Genomic DNA, 16,243 nt, shown 5'->3' with positions numbered 1-16,243 from the left:
GACTCTATCAAGATCAAAAGCTGCACAGCAAAGGAAACAGTCAACAAAACAAAGAGGCAACCCAGGGAATGGGAGAAGATACTCGCAAATGACAATACAGACAAAGGGCTGGTATCCAAGATCTATAAAGAACTCCTCAAACTCAACACACACAAAACAGATTCTTGGTATTTTAGGATGTGGCCATGAAAACACGATTTGTTCTCAGGTTGTCCACTACCAATTAAGTGACAGCTTTCTCAGATATGGCAAGTCTTCTCTATTTTCCAGATTTCAGAACTGTATTTTTCTTATCTTTTCTTTAGTTCTCTGATCTTGTGTTTTTAAAATTTCTCATTTCTAATCTTTAATAAAGCATCAAGAGGCAGTGAGTTAGACATTTGACTTCATTTCATACTCCTACCATTACAGTTTTCAACACACAATCTGACACCATTGGAACCATGCATACAAACACTTTTGATTTCCACTTTTTCTAAAATTCCTTACGCTCCCCAATACAATGCCTTCCCTTTGTTTATTATTATTAACAAAACAAGTAGAATCATTTGTATGACCTTGTTAGATTTCCTTTTTTGTAACATTTATATTATTTAACTTTCTAGATTATGTATCTAGGGACAAAAATTATCTGCCTACTGGTCAAATACTGCCTATCCTATTCTGTTTGGACAGTAGAATGTTTGAAAAGGAATACAATTGTATGAAATATGTGTTTTTATGACTTAGAACACTTAATTATTTGACCCCTGAAAATATATACATTCTATAAAGTACTTTATCAACATTAAATGAATGAAAACAAAATAAATAAATAAATAAATAAATGTAATAGTTGTTCAATTTCTTTCTTTCCAAAATGATAACTTTCCATTATTTTATCCTTTATAAATTTCTTTGAATGATCCATACTTTGCCATTAAGAATGATTTTCAATTTGGGGCTGTTTTTTAAAAATTTCTTTGACAGCAATTATAGATTTTATTCATGAACTTGCCATTTGGTAAATGACATTATTGTGCTTATAAATGCTGAAAAGCTGCTCCTAATTTCACTGTTGTATTTACTATCTTTGCATCCTTCTTCTTCATGTATAATACATAAATTAAATCCCAAAACACCATGATTAACTTAGTACTCTGGGTCTAGCTTGGTGACATACAGTATTTCCACATACTGTTTTTATTTGTTTGTATTTCTTTTTTCTTGAATAAGTTGTAACTTTTTCAAGGACAGCAACCATGACTAACAGAATCTCTAAGATCATTGATAACAAATCTACTCCATTGTTTGGAACATCTTAGCTGAGCAATAAATATTTGTTAAATTAACTTAGCCACTGTTCTCTTACCACTACTTCAGACATCTGATCAGACTGTCATTTTGTTTGAACTGATCTTATCATTTATATTGCTATATAGACAATTTCTTTAGAATAAAAAAAAAAAAATCCAGATCTGATCAATTTGGAGGGGAAAAAAATGAAACAAAACCAACAAACAAAAACACAAGTTAACATTGTTAATGCAAAATTGTCAATATGTTCTTCATTCTTTTTCTTCTTCCAAAATGACGTTCTGAGATTACTTAGAAGAAAGAAAGAAAGAAATACCACATATGTAAATCAGATGGCAATTCATCTCTTTTCCCATTCCTTCTTCAATCTCACTCAGAAATTGATTTGCCTTGCTAAGAAATGGATCTACTGTGAAAAAAAATTACCATCTTCACAATGATTCTAGGATCTCATAAATCATAATAATTAGCATGCCTTTCCTTTCTAATTCAATTAGCTGTAAAGAAACAGTTTCCTATAACAGATTCACCTCTATTATCGCTAACAGCATTAATCGGGCAAACTATATCTAGCATTTTGAGAAGTCCAGTGTTTTGTCTAGAAGCACACTTGACTTAAGCTGAATCTGATGGTTTCTTTCCAAGGGTTTGAGTCCTTCCTCACTTTGCTGCTACTCTTACTGAATGCTAACTGTGAGGGAATGTTTCCATCTTGTATGTACTGATTCCTCTTACTCTCTTAAAACTGCTTAGTTAAAAGTTTACTGTTGCTATTATTCCTGAAGTTCTCTATATGTCATGATCTTGTTTTTTTATTGTTTACATTGCATGGGTTGTATTTGGAATAATAACAGTTTAGAATTTTTAAATTCTCTAAAATAGTAGGATAAGAAAAGGGAACAGTGATCATTTCTCCGGTATAAAATAAGAGGTGAGCTTGTATTATCACGAAGCCTCCTTCCTGTTCAACAATTTTTGGATCAAAACTCAGGAAAAGTGCTAGAACTAGTGTATGGTACACATCTTAAAAGAAGCTTGTGTATCCAGGCCCTTTCCCAGAAAGTTCTCAAACAAGTCATGGTTTTGACCACACAACTCTACCCATTTGGTCATAGCGGACTGGCCAGCAAGATCTCAACAGCACTTTGAGAGCACTGTACAGAATAAGTCAGTGAAATCCAGCAGTTGGGGAGTTCAGTATGAACCATTATAGAGGAACTGAGTTAGTTGCTAACTCAAGAGCCATAGAAGCAAAAGAATACTATCAGAAAACTAGTAAATGGAGTTGAATTGTCAATATATCTAAGTTCTAGGCTTTCAAAAAGTCTTGAATAAAATTCCAATTTCCTGTGGAGCTTATAAAATAATTTCCTTTTTTTTTTTTGTAATAAACTATCTTTACTTCTTTATTTTCATATATCCTACAACTAAAGCCTTAACCTTTGAGGTAACTTGAATATGTCAATTTTTTTTAATAAAGAAAAAGATTCTAAATAACAATGATATAAAACTATTTAAAAATATCCTTATATCTAACAATAGTTTAAATACAAAATATTTATAGAAATTTTATTCTTAATTAGGTAAGTTATAACATATACATGATTCTTATTCTGTAAAGTTTATTTTAAACTATTTTATTTTCAAGTTCATTTTGTGTGCAAAGTGGAGGACAATAGTCATTTAATACCAGTTAAGTGATGGAGTTCTATGGAAGCACTTTTTAAAAACTAAATTTATTTACACAAACTTCTTTCCTTTAGCTTCTAAATAATCTATATAGTTTCAGCATAAGCCGACAGTCTTAAAAGTAAAGACTTTTATTTAATTTAAAAAAATTTGTTATGGGTGAGATTTTCTTCAAGGGTCTCTGAAGAGTTATTTGATTGGTTGCTAACACCCTTGATTTTTTCAAGGTATTCAACTGCACCGATATCCAAAACTCTTAACACCTCACAAAAGCAAAGTGTTTGTAACTAGGGGCGCCTGGTTGGCTCAGTCCTTAAGCATCTGCCTTAGGCTCAGGTCATGATACCGGGGTCCTGGGATTGAGCCCTGCATCAGGTTCCCTGTTAAGCAGGAAGCCTGTTTTTCCCTCTCCCACTCCTTCTGCTTGTATTCTCTCTCTTGCTGTTTCTCTCTCTCTCTGTTAAATAAGTAAATAATTTTTTTTAAAGTGTTTGAAATTAAATCAACAATATATGGATCATCTGATTCAGTTAGACTACAAATTATTTTGTGTTTTTTTTTTTTAATTTTTGTAGATTTTATTTATTTGACAGAGACAGAGAGAGAGAACAAGCAGTGAGGAGCAGAGGGTGAGGGAGAAGCCAGCTTCCTGAAGAGCACAGAGCCTGTTGTGGGGCTCGATCCCAGGCCTCAATCCCAGGGCTCGATCCCAGGACTCTAGGATCATGACAAGCTGAAGGGCAGAGGCCTAACCAACTGAGCCACCCAGGTTCCCCACAAATTAAGTATTTCATATAGAAAAGCAAAAGCACTTGCTTCAGCAGCCCATATACTATATAGAAAAACAAGAATATATTTGTAGAAAATGAGAAAATTATGTTTTTTTTCCTTTACTGCAACCTTTTTTTTTTTTTTTTCCAATCTTTTGATTAGACAATGCAAAAGGCTTTAAAAATTTAAACAGTAATGTAGTACCTGGGTGTCTCAATCAGTTAAGTGGCTGACTCTTGCTCAGCTCAGGTCATGTTCTCAAGGTTATGAGATCAATTCCCTCACTGACTTGTGTGGAGCCTGCCTAAAATTCCCTCTCTCCCTCTTCAGCAGCCCCCCTCTCCCTCTGTGCACATATGCTCTCTCCTTCTCTTTCAAAAGAAAAATTAAACAGTAACTTAAAAAAATTAGAATGATATATTTGAAGTTACTGAAGAATACTGGGTTTCATACCTTAAAAAATAATACATACTTAGAAGCAAAAATAAGTTCAAATTAAATGTACATTGAATAACATTATTTATAGCACAAATATTAAATGCAAGGATAATAGAATCTGGAAAGAAAAATAGAAATTAAGTTAATTAAATGAATGGAAAAATGGTAGCCATTTGGATCCACTTTAAAATTCTCTAAGGCTGACATGGTTTTTTGTTGTTGTTGTTGTTTTGTTTTGTTTTGTTTTGTTCTGTTTTAAGTGGTTTACACCCAGCATGGAACCCAACACAGGGCTTAAACTCATGACCCTGAGACCAAGAGTCAGCCACCTAGCCAAGGAGCTACTCAGTGCCCCAAGACTTGCATTTTAAATTATACATTTAAGAAGTTTTTAAAGCCTGATTTTAAATTGCTTTTTAACACAGAAGAGCAGTTCAAAGATAGAAGGAGAAGAATATATCTTCAATTCAAGAAGTGCATTGCTTTTCATGAGATGTAGGAAGTCTGTAACAGCACAGTTCAAAAGAAATGGTTTTTGTTAGCATAAAGTACTTGCCATGGTGAAAGTTCTTTGTACTTTTGCTAAAAATACAAACAAGAGATATGTGAAAAATAATTTCAAAATTTAGAATTTACACATGACCTTTCATTCCATCCCGTTCACCTCCCCATGGAGAAACTCTCATTATCATGCTCTCCGAGTCAGGATCCTGATCGGCTCTCAGAACATGAGTTACTAGGTTCTGGCAGTGACTCTAATGATAATTTACAGCAGAGCAAAGCAACTTCCTTTACACAAGTTAAGAAAACTTGGGTGGTCTTCAAATCTTTCTGTTAAATTGGTATTTCTATCCGTTTACATGGTATACTAATTAATGACAGAAGAGAAAATAGTACATGCACAAATAGTATAAATGCTGACTGTAAATGATGTTAAAGACGGTATCAAAACCGAGTTTAAAGGAAATAATAAAAGCTAATCTCCATAAAGGTGAACTTATTTTTCTCTTTTCTTTTTTTTCTAATTTTATTTGTTTGTCAGAGAGGAAGAGAGTAAGCACAAGCAGGGTGTGTGGGAGGCAGAGGGAGAAGCCGACTCGGCTGCTGAGCTGGTGTGCCAGACTCAATCCCAAGACCCTGGGACCAGACCTGAGCCAAAGGCAGATGCTTAACCAGCTGAGCCACCTGGGTGCCCCAAACTTCATTTTCTGTAAGTAACATTATTTACAGAACAGTTACTAAGGTAAAAGTTTATCTCTTCTTTAGAGAAAACAGTTAAACTAATTTTTTGATGTTCTAAGTCCAATGTTTTATTAACATTTCCAAAATCTTTTATCAGGGATTCTTTTATTTTTTTTTTTCCTTTTTAAAGAAAAAAAAAACCATAAAATTTAATCTAATTTAAATAGACCATGTGATGTAAAAATTTAGCAAATGCACTTAATAGAACAGTAACATAACTGGAATTATTTTGAACCTGTGACTCGGTCCTTAGCATCTAAATAAATGGTCCCAACTCTGTCTCCTCTTCCACCCCAGGAAGTGTATATTCTAAAGAGACCATACTCTTATTTCAACATTGTTCATTATTTAAATCTCTCCCCCCCCCCCCCCCCCCCCCCCCCGCTTTTTTTTCCAATTTGGAAATGCCATTGCTGAGTGTGCTTCCGATCTCGTGGCACAACTTCATGCAAAATCTATCATTGGCTCTATGATGATACACACGTCTATGTGGACAAAGCTTCCACAGCCTTTCCGCTCCTTGAGGGTCACATCCCAGTTAACGTCTCTTCTCATCTCCTCTGCCTACAGCCATGCTTGGGAGCTTTGCCTCACACAAAGTTACTAATTTCTACAGGCTGCACTGGCTTTCCTGATGTTGATCTTGTTTCATTCTAACTTATTTCCTGTCAGAGAAATTCTTTGGAAACACAGATCAGGACTTTCTAGTCCCTGCTCAAAATTGCCTCATAGCTACACATCGCACCAAGAATATAATCCTGTGTCTCTCCCAGCCCTGTGTGGTGCTTGGTTATGTCTTCAAGTCCTCATGCCCCACAGCCTCCCAGTGCACCCCAGCCCCACGGGTCCCCTGCGGTCTCAGCCCACTCAGCATGGGCCTGTCTCTGGCCCTGTGCACTAGCTGATCCCTTAGCCTGACATTCTCTTGCCTTGTTCTGTAACTTCTTTTTGTCTCTGCTCAAATATCACCCCTTAAAAAGGTCTCTGAGTTAGCATTCAAGGGCTTCTGTTGCTCCCTGATTGGCTTTATTTTCTTAGGATTTCTTCCTGTGTAAAATCATATGCTTATTTGTACGTGTGTTTATTGTACATTTGAAGGTACAGTAAGCCTCCATGGGAACCGGGGCTTTATTTGCTTGGTTCCTTCACCTACCTTGAGCTCTAAACCTAGCTAGAGTTAATAAAAAATTGTCAATGCGAAAAGGAAAAAAAGAAGGAAGAAGAGGTAAGAGTGACAGAGGAGGAAGAGAGAAAAGGAAAGAATCTTGTTTTCTGGAAACACTTCCTCTTCTTCCAGCTCACATGTGCAGCTATTTCTCTAAGGCCCCCTTTTTTTTTTTTTTTTAAATCTACACCAGAACATCAGTATATAAGTGTGCCATGTTCCCAGCTCCTTCTGTATGCAGCTCCGTTAATGACGTGTGTAGCACTGTTGCAAATACCAGCCTCTTTGTGCTGTGTTCAAGGCACGAGCTAACCTTAGATTGACTTTATGGTCTGCTTTGTCCATGACTGTATCCACACAACTCATGACTTCTGTAGAGAATAAGAAAATAAAGCAAATGCTATTATCTTAAATATTGAGGGGATAGAACTGACAGAATAGGGTGCCCGACAAACTATGAGAGGTGGAGGCATGTGACCTAGGTGTCATTCTGACTTATGTGACTACATGTTGGGCCCCTCTCTAGAAAAAAGTGATGGAAGATGACCAGGTTGGGGTAGGAAGCTTCACACATTTGAGCTTGGCTTTGTGAATTTTGGTTCACTTTTGAGACATTCAACTGGTCCTTATATTAAGAAAACATTTAGTTACTTTGATCTGACTATGTAAATGTGGGAAATTAACAATCTATGGGTGGCTATTAAAGATACAACCATGTACAAGATTGTATGAGTGAGAAGGATAGAGTAAGAAGAGTAGATGGTCCAGGACTTGGAGGACGTCTGCATGTAGTGGCTACTAAAGAGGTTGAGGGACTAGGTGGACAGTTGCCCATGTAAGTGATTGTTCCAAGAAGAGAGCACACAACAATGTCAAATGCTACTGAGAGGTCAGGTAAGATGTGACCTAGGAAAGGTCTAGCGGATTTAGCGACATAGTATGAAAGGGCTCCTCGGACTGAGTTCTTTCAGGGAATGGCAAGAGAAGAAACCAGAATGGATTGGAGTAACAAGTGAGTGAGAGGTGAGAAAACCGTCATTAATTGCTAGGCCAGGAGAGAGAATAATTCGCAGGATCCCAAGCAGAAGTGGACCCCTCCTGCACCGTAATCTGAGAGAAGACAACGGTAGATTGTAAATCTTGCTGCTAACTAGTCAGGGAGTTCCAGTGTATTGGTTTCAAGGAAGAAGGAATAACTTCTGCTGAGGGTAAGGAGGAAGATGTCTGGAAGGGGGAGTGGAGTCCCAGTCTAGGGTCCCTCCTGAGAGGAAGAAGAAGCAGGATCCCCACTGCGGAGGGAGCCCAAAGCAGGGCTCAGTCTCATGATCCCGGGATCCTGTCCTGAGCTGAAGCCACACCTTACCTTACCTGACCGAGTCACCCAGGAACCCCTAGGACCCTTAGATTAATAAAAAGGTTATAAATGGGACAAGGGAGTAAAATATTGAAGAACTTCCAAAGGTAATACTATTGTCTGAGATAGTAAACCACTGAAGATCTCCTGGTTAATGGAGATAACTTAACTTTTAAAACATACAATGGAAAGTTCAACTGATTATGAATGGTCTGGAAAGTTCAACTGATTATGAATGGTCTGGTTTCCTCATTGCCTTCACAGCTCATAGTTCAGAATCCGGCCCAAAGAGTAATGGCCATTTTCTCCAGAAAGTTACTTCTTCTATAACCTGTTGTTCTGTATTCTTTGTCCACTTTCACAGTACCATGCAAGTGTTTCCTTGTAATTCAGTTCTAAATTGTATACACATTAACCCTAATATTTCAATAGAGTTTTTTTCTCCTCACTAGAATGTATACTCAGTGACAACGAGGACCATGTCTCTCTTCTTCCTATTCTGCAGCAATGCTTACCACAGGGCTTGGCACATGATAGGAACTCTACTAATACTTGCTGAATAAATGAATGAATAAATCTGAAAATGTGCTTGGGAAAATCAGTTTACATATTGGGTTATTTTTATTTTTAATGGTCGTTTTGATATAATGGCAAGCCATAGTGTTTTAGAATTTACTGTATGATCACGTAAAAAAATTATGAAAAGAAATGACCTTTCTTTTGTTTCTGTAACCATGACTTTTATACTGAAGCCCTCAAAACAAAACCAAAAAAGCAAATGGAATCGTAATACTGAGCCAACACATAATTCCTTTCTCCTCTCATTCTTGACTCCCTTCTCCTGGGGGACTTTAGCTGCCATGTTGTTCAGAAAATCAAGCAACCTCGTGGAGAAGTCCGTGCAATGAGGAACTAAGCCTTCCGGCCACCCACCACTGAAAGGCAGAAACTCTACACCAATGGTCACGTGGGTGAGCCTTCTGAAGAACAGCCCCCTGAGCCCCATTCAAGCCCTCAGAAGGCTGTCAGCCCGGGCCCACTGTAATATCATTTTTAAACATGTTGCCTTGAGTTAGTTTTGAGGTCCTGGCTAGAGGCCAGTCAATCCTTTTCATGTGTGGCTATGTCTACACCCCAACGACCCCCTTATCTCACACTCCGGAACAATACACACCACCTTATCACACCAGGGTCAGGTACCAGACTTCCGGGCTCCACTGCCCAGAACCCAGGGAAGTTATTTAAACTGCCCAGTCTTAAACTGGCTAACCCTGTGTCATTCTTCCCTTCCCTCCAAAACACAGGGAAGGCCTTTGCCTCAGTTCCGTCTCCCTCTGCCCTGTGACTCACCCTGGTGCCTTCCCTAAGTGGCCTTACTTGGCACACTGTGCTGTCCCCAGGGAGCTGGGAGCAACAAAAGTCTCAAACCCTTTCTAGCTTCTCTCTTGATCTGAACTGGGCCTCACACCACCTCACTCAGTGTAACGTGGTTAAAATACAGACATCTTGACTGCGGCCGCTTGAGAAACCCTGGCTAGAAACTTCTCGTTACACTGTTCCCGGTTGTTAATCCTCAGAAATTGTCTGAGAAAAGAAACGTTTGTTTGTTTTCAGCTGCCAAGTTTTGGGATAATTTGTTATGCAGCAATAGAGAGGGATATCCAAGCTAACATTCTTCAAAATTGGCCTGATATTTGGGCTTTAACTCCCTCTCTGTTAAACCAGATTCCATTTGTCTGAAGGCTAATTTTCTCCAATCTCTCTCTCTCTCTCTCATATATATATTCTCCAGAAAGAGGAATGTATCTGGCAAGAAAACTATGTTTCTAATTCAGATAAAATTTTATAAATGATATCTTTGGAAATGATTCACCCATACATGTGCTTCCCGGATTTTTATATAATCAAAACATTTTGCCATAATTTGATTTCACCACCGTTCAATTCAATAAGAGTTAACTGAGTGAAAAGTGGCTGCCTGAAATTCTGGCTGGAACAGATGGAAATACAAAAAAAAAAAAGGACAATTTTTGGTCTCAAGGACATAATAGTTTAATTAGCTAGTTCTCAAATATTATTGGTAAACTTGATAAAAGTACAAATTCTCATACCCCACCAAGAATCTGAGTCCAAAAGGATCTCCAATGGACACAGAAATTGAGGTTTTTAAAAGGTTTCTTAAAGAATTTTGGTACAGATGTAAACCAGATAATTCCACGAAATACTGCTTTATTTTAAGAAGCATATAGGATAGTTTTTTTTAGAAGTTAATTTAATATCAGCAGAAGCAAATCCAAAATATGTTTCATTGGAGTTATTTGAAGATAAATCACATTTTCAACCACGCAATGGCAGGACTGCAGATCTGCATTAAAAAACCCGAGTTGTTGGTCTGTCTCTCTCTCACACATTGAAAAAAATTATTTTACTTCACTGGGCCTCAGATTCTTTACCTGTAAAGTGAGAGAAGTGGATTACCTGTAAAGTGAGAGAAGTGGATTAGCTGTGTCCTTAAAATACTCTTGGTTTTTAAAATTAGACAAATTCAGAAAGCAAGTTGCTAGACACCAGTGCACTATTTTTGTCACATTATCCTAAGAGATGATATTTTCCATCCGGAATTTTTCTTAACCTGTTTTTTATTTTTTTATTTATTTTTTTTTAAATATTTTTATTTATTTACTTGAGAGAGAGACAGTGAGAGAGAGCATGAACGAGGAGAAGGTCAGAGAGAGAAGCAGACTCCCCATGGAGCTGGGAGTCCGATGCGGGACTCGATCCCGGGACTCCAGGATCATGACCTGAGCCGAAGGCAGTCGTCCAACCAACTGAGCCACCCAGGCGTCCCTTAACCTGTTTTTTAATACAGTCAGATCTCAGAGATATTGAGGGTTGGGGCCAGGCCCCCAATAAAGCAAATACCTCAGTAAAGTCAATCAAGTGAATTTTGTGATTTCCTAGTGCATAAAGAAGTTATGTTTACATCCTACCATAGTCTGTTACGTGTGCAATAACAGGACGTCTACAAAAATATACACAACTTAATTTAAAAAATACTTTGTTATTAGAAAATGCTGCACATCAACTGAGCTTTCAGTAAGTCCCGATCATTTGCTGATGGAGGGTCCTGCCTTGATGCTCATGGCTGCTGGCCAGTCAGGGCGGTGGTTGAAGTTCAGGATGGCTGTGGCAGTTTCTTCAAATAACCCAGCAAGGAAGCTGGCCCCGTCCATTAACTTGTCCTTTCATGAACAATTTCTCTGCAGCACGCGATGCTGTTTGACCGCACTTTACCCACAGCAGAACTTTCAAAATTGGGGGCCAATCCTCTCCAAGCCTGGCCCTGCTTTATCCACTAAGTTTAGAGACTAAGTCCTTTGTCGCCATTTCACCCATCTTCACAGCGTCTTCATCAAGAGTGGTTTCTATCTCAGGAAACTCCTTTCTTGGCTCATCCATAAGAAGCAACTCCTTGTCCTTTCAAGTTTTGTTGCGAGGTTATAGCAATCTCGTCCCGTGTTCAGGCTCCACCTCAGATTCTCGCTCTCTTGCTCTTCCTGCCCCATTGGCAGTGACTTCCGCCACTGACGTCTTGAACCTCCAATTTGTAAAAAACGCACATTTGTGAAGCACAATAAGCAAAGAGTAATAAAAGGAGGGATGCCTGCGTACAAAACGGAGTGAATCGGGTATCATTCCGATGATTGTTAGAAGAATTAAATGAGACAAATTATGAAAAATTGCTTTTTAACTATAGAGAGCCTTCGCAGACTACTCCCGGAGCTCTGTACGGACTGCCTGCCTCTTCTCACTGAAACGTCACAACTGTCCTTTGCAGTTAGTGAATTTCACAACTGTCCTTTGCAGTTAGTAAATTTCCAACCCCATTTCTGCAGATGAGGACATCTATATTCAGAAAAGTTATGTAACTAGCCCAGTGCCTCCGAGCGTGGACTCCAACCCAGGACCACCTCGCTCAAAAGTCTAGGCCATTATAGGAGTGAATCACTTTCTAGCACACCTGTCTGCTGATAACAATCACTCGATGTAGTGACCGCGAACACCAATTTTCAGATTTCCTTCCAGCCCCTGAATCAGCATTTCCAGCACAAGCAATGACCAAGTGCCTTCAGTGGCTCTTATCATCAAGGTCTTAGGAAAACATGGCTCTGCCCATCTCTGTTTTCAATTTATTTATTTATTTTTTTAAGTTTAAAATGATCACTAACAAGAGAGAATATTTTCGTCTTGCTTTCTGGGGTTGACTGCATCCTCTGATAGAAAGCTCTGGCCCAGGGTGACGCCTGTGTCAGCGGGATGAGCCCGTTCTTTCCTCCTGAGCCTTCTCGATGGCCGGCTGCCGGGAAATGGCTCAGTCTCATCCTCAACAGTCCCTAGATAAATGGTTGAACCACCGCATGCGCTGTTTTTGAATTCCCTCATTGTCTATAGGAAACCTCTGGCTAGCTGAGTTGGAAAGTCTGGAAACAGGTCAGCAAGAGAGGATCCAGGATTCCTTTCTGCAGTAGTCAGCCAGCTTGCTCGGGGCCTGGCTGGACTCCAGGGATTCTAACAGAAGGGGTGCAGCTCTCTGAAAAAGTGCAAACGTCCTAGGGGTATCTCTCCACGATTCGATTTTTATCCATGTTCCCATTTCCTGAGTCACTACTAATCTCTCCACTCTCATCAGTTTAAATGTGCTTTTGAAAATAAATATATCTCACTAGTGAGATACAGAGAATCCTTCAAAGATATTTAAACCCTATGAAGTAATGATTAAAATACAGAAAATAATTGAAGTAATTATTCCTAACTCTTGGGCCTTTTCAATATGACTTTTCTTTGCATAAGGCTAGGTAAGCTCCATTTGGCTGGTAATTTTTTTTTTCCCCCTGTAGAGGTTTCCCCCAAACAGTGCCTGGCCTAGTGCATTTTTGATCGCATAGTGAATATTTATTGAATACATGAAGGAAATAAAGTGTAGCACATTTCTGCTGATGTAAATATTATTATTTGAATATATCATCAATCTTTGACTGTTCCAGACTAAGCAGGGTCATAGCAGTAGATCACTTAAGAAAAAGAATGGTACTTTTCTCTCTTGTATTAAAATGAAAGTTGATTTCCTGGGATAGAATTGGTGTAACAAAGATAAAATCAGGAAATTAATTTTCAGAGCATCCAGCTTCTAAATCAAAAGTCCAAGCCTTCCCTTGTATGATCCGAATTCAACTCACATTCTTATTTTATTTGGCCTTCATGGTGTTTAAAAAAAAAAAAAAAAAGTAAGCCACTAAAAAAAAATCTTGCTATTTCACATATAAATCCAGATTTCTGGCTTTCTTTTCAAAGATCAGACTATCTGGCTACTTGGGGCTCTGAATTCCACATACATTACCCAGTAGGAAGACAGTGTGGTGCCATGGTTGGTATGCAGGTTGTCTGAAGGATCACAGGCTACATGCTCAGTAAGTGTCACTGTTACCACAAGCATTAGTACGTCAACATCATCTTCAATGTTATGATCACTATGTACTAACTCTGCACAGGCCTACGGCGGGGGACTTCCGCTATGAATATTCTAACGTCTTTTTCTCCCTCCCTTCTCTATAGTGTTATCCAAGAGAACTTCTGCAACAAAGGAAGTGCTCTAATCTGTGGTATTCAAAATTATAGCTGCTAATCACAAGTGTTATTAAATGTCCAAAATGTAGGCAGTGAAATTAAGAGACCACATTTTTTATTTTATTTCATTTTAATGAATTTTAATTTAAGTAACCGCTACTCTGGACAACACAGCTCTCTAACTTCACTCACATATATACCTTTTATCCTCCATCAAACTGCTCTCAGGATCAGAAACTAATTTATGTTCTATTGTAAGTGGCTGGCAATATTTTAAAAAGGTTCGCTCTCTAAGGGTAATTTGCCAGTTTTGCGTGATCAAAATGGCATTTAGAAATACGAATCACTTGTATCCCGTTCCCCACCCATCATTCTAGGGTAGGATTTCGTATTGTGTATTTTTAATAAGCACTTCTAGGTGATTTTTATAACCAGGCAAATTTAATAAATCCTGCCAAAGAAATAATTTTCAAAGAGGATAAGAGAGAGGAGTCAGCTTGCATTATGCCATTTGTAGACATTTTTGAAGAATTTACGCTAACCCCCCACTCTTCTTCCTGCTGTCCCAGCCCTACCTCAACCTCTCCCACCTCGACCTCCCACTATCAAATCCACGGCTTTCACTATGCCTCTCGGGGAAGCATGACCCTCTGATAGGTTAGTTTACAGTGGATTTTTTTTTTTTTTTAATATGAGCCTGCTCTGTTTTCTGATGATCATTGATACCCCAAACCCACAAAGGTCAGCCCCCGTAGCAACGTTCGAGCTACTTAACCCTGAACCTCTTTCCATCACTGTGTGAGTTCGGATGTAACCCTGACCATGCTGTGCAATCATCTCTTCTCTCCTGAGACTTGGAATCTGGAGTTCAGAAAGGAGAACTTATTTCTGCCTGGTGGAAGAAGGGAGATGATATAAACTCGTGTAGAGGAATGGCGTCTCCAGGGCTTAGATGGGTGGAGAGAGAAGCCTTACTTGCCCGTGGCTTTCCAGCGAGGACGTCTACTGGCGCACAGGCGGCTGGACCTGACAAGCTGACAGCGACCAGGGAAGGTTACGGGCTGAGATTATACAAGAACAGCCTGTTCCTTCTGCTCACAGCTAACCTCACTATTTTCTGGGCAATCTGTAAAGAATTGGCAAGTTGGCCCCTCACAGACCCAGGATGAACCTCTCTGCTACCTTTCATTCCATCAGTTTGCCCCCAAAATGTGCAAAACGAGTCCCACTGTTCCCACATTGTCTTAGTTTTTCTCTCTTCCCCATATTATACCTTCTATTTACCTCACTCATGTGTGAGTAAACAATTAGCATATAAATTAATCGAGCCAGCTACAGAATAACTTCCGCCCTACAAGTGTCCGGGCTGTTGCGCAACACGGACTCTTCGCCCTCATTAGACCCTGTGCTCCTGTCGGCCTGGGGATGGCTTGGTTACACACCCAAATAAACCCTCAGACACATTCCCCCAGGTGTGTGGGCAAGAGAAGAATGAGAATTCTCATCTTAGAACAGCGACTCTCAAAATTTGGGTGTGCCACATCTGAAAAGTGCAGCTTAGCTGATCATACACCTAGGGATTCTTAATCCATTAGGGCTGGGACAGATTTGAAAAATTGGCATTTTAAACAACACCCTGATTTTTCTGATCTATAGGGGCTCAAGAATTTTAATTTGGAAGCGCTGTCCTAGAAGAAAGATTTCAGAGAATAAGAAAGGTGCCCGGGGTGTGCATGGACGCGTGCGTGTGTGCCCGTGTGCGTAAAGGGATGGGATTGTTTTAACATCAGAAGGGCATTTCTCACAACCCTAAAGCCATATCTTCCCTTTATTGTTTGGGGGAACTTACTGACTTACTGCCATTCGTGCCTGGAAATTCAGCCCTGGCTCTTATTTCAGGGGTGTCTCGGCTCGAGCAAAGAGAGACAGACCCAGTATCTGGTAAACAGAAAGAGATGTATGAACCAACTGGGTGATGGCTGGCTCTGGAACTAATAGCCAAGAGGTGATGAAAAGTCCAGGGTATAATTTAAGACTCGATTTGAACAACTACCAACAATATGAACACACTTTTTAGAGTCGGTGGACCAGGATGAGGTTTCTCAGACTCAGCAGTGTCAACATTCTAGGCAGGATAGTGTTTTATTTGGGGTCAGGGGCAGGCTGTTCTGCCTTTCATAAGATGTCTAATCGCAACCCTGGCTCCTCCCCACTGGATGTCCACAGTCTTTCATCCCCCAGCAGGAACAATCAGAAATTTCTCCAGACGTTTTCAGATCTGCCCCAGGTTGAGAACCACTTGTCTCTGAGAGGGGGGAGGGAGAGGGGAAACAGCCCCATCTTGTGCTCCCCTTGTAAGTTTCACTTGGCCTAAAATTTTCTTTCATAGTGAAAGCAAAGCTGTATGTTATGCAGATGTGGGAGCAAGGAACCCTCTCATTTATGAGCCCAGGGTTTTAGTAGACTTCTGGGGAAACTTCTTTCTCCAGAATTTGGCTGTGGTATTTTTAAATTTTTATAAATCCAGTTGCTGTCATACAGACTCTTGCTTAGCGGGATAAACAAACTCAGGGCACACACAGCCACATCTTCATTAGCAACTCTGCAGGCAAATTCCCTGTCATTTTGAGACGTTTTGTATTCAAAGCAATTGCAGAAAGAGT

This window comes from Mustela nigripes, chromosome 8 (assembly GCF_022355385.1).
Source record: "Mustela nigripes isolate SB6536 chromosome 8, MUSNIG.SB6536, whole genome shotgun sequence".
NCBI lineage: Eukaryota > Metazoa > Chordata > Mammalia > Carnivora > Mustelidae > Mustela > Mustela nigripes.
This window is presented reverse-complemented; position numbering follows the sequence as displayed.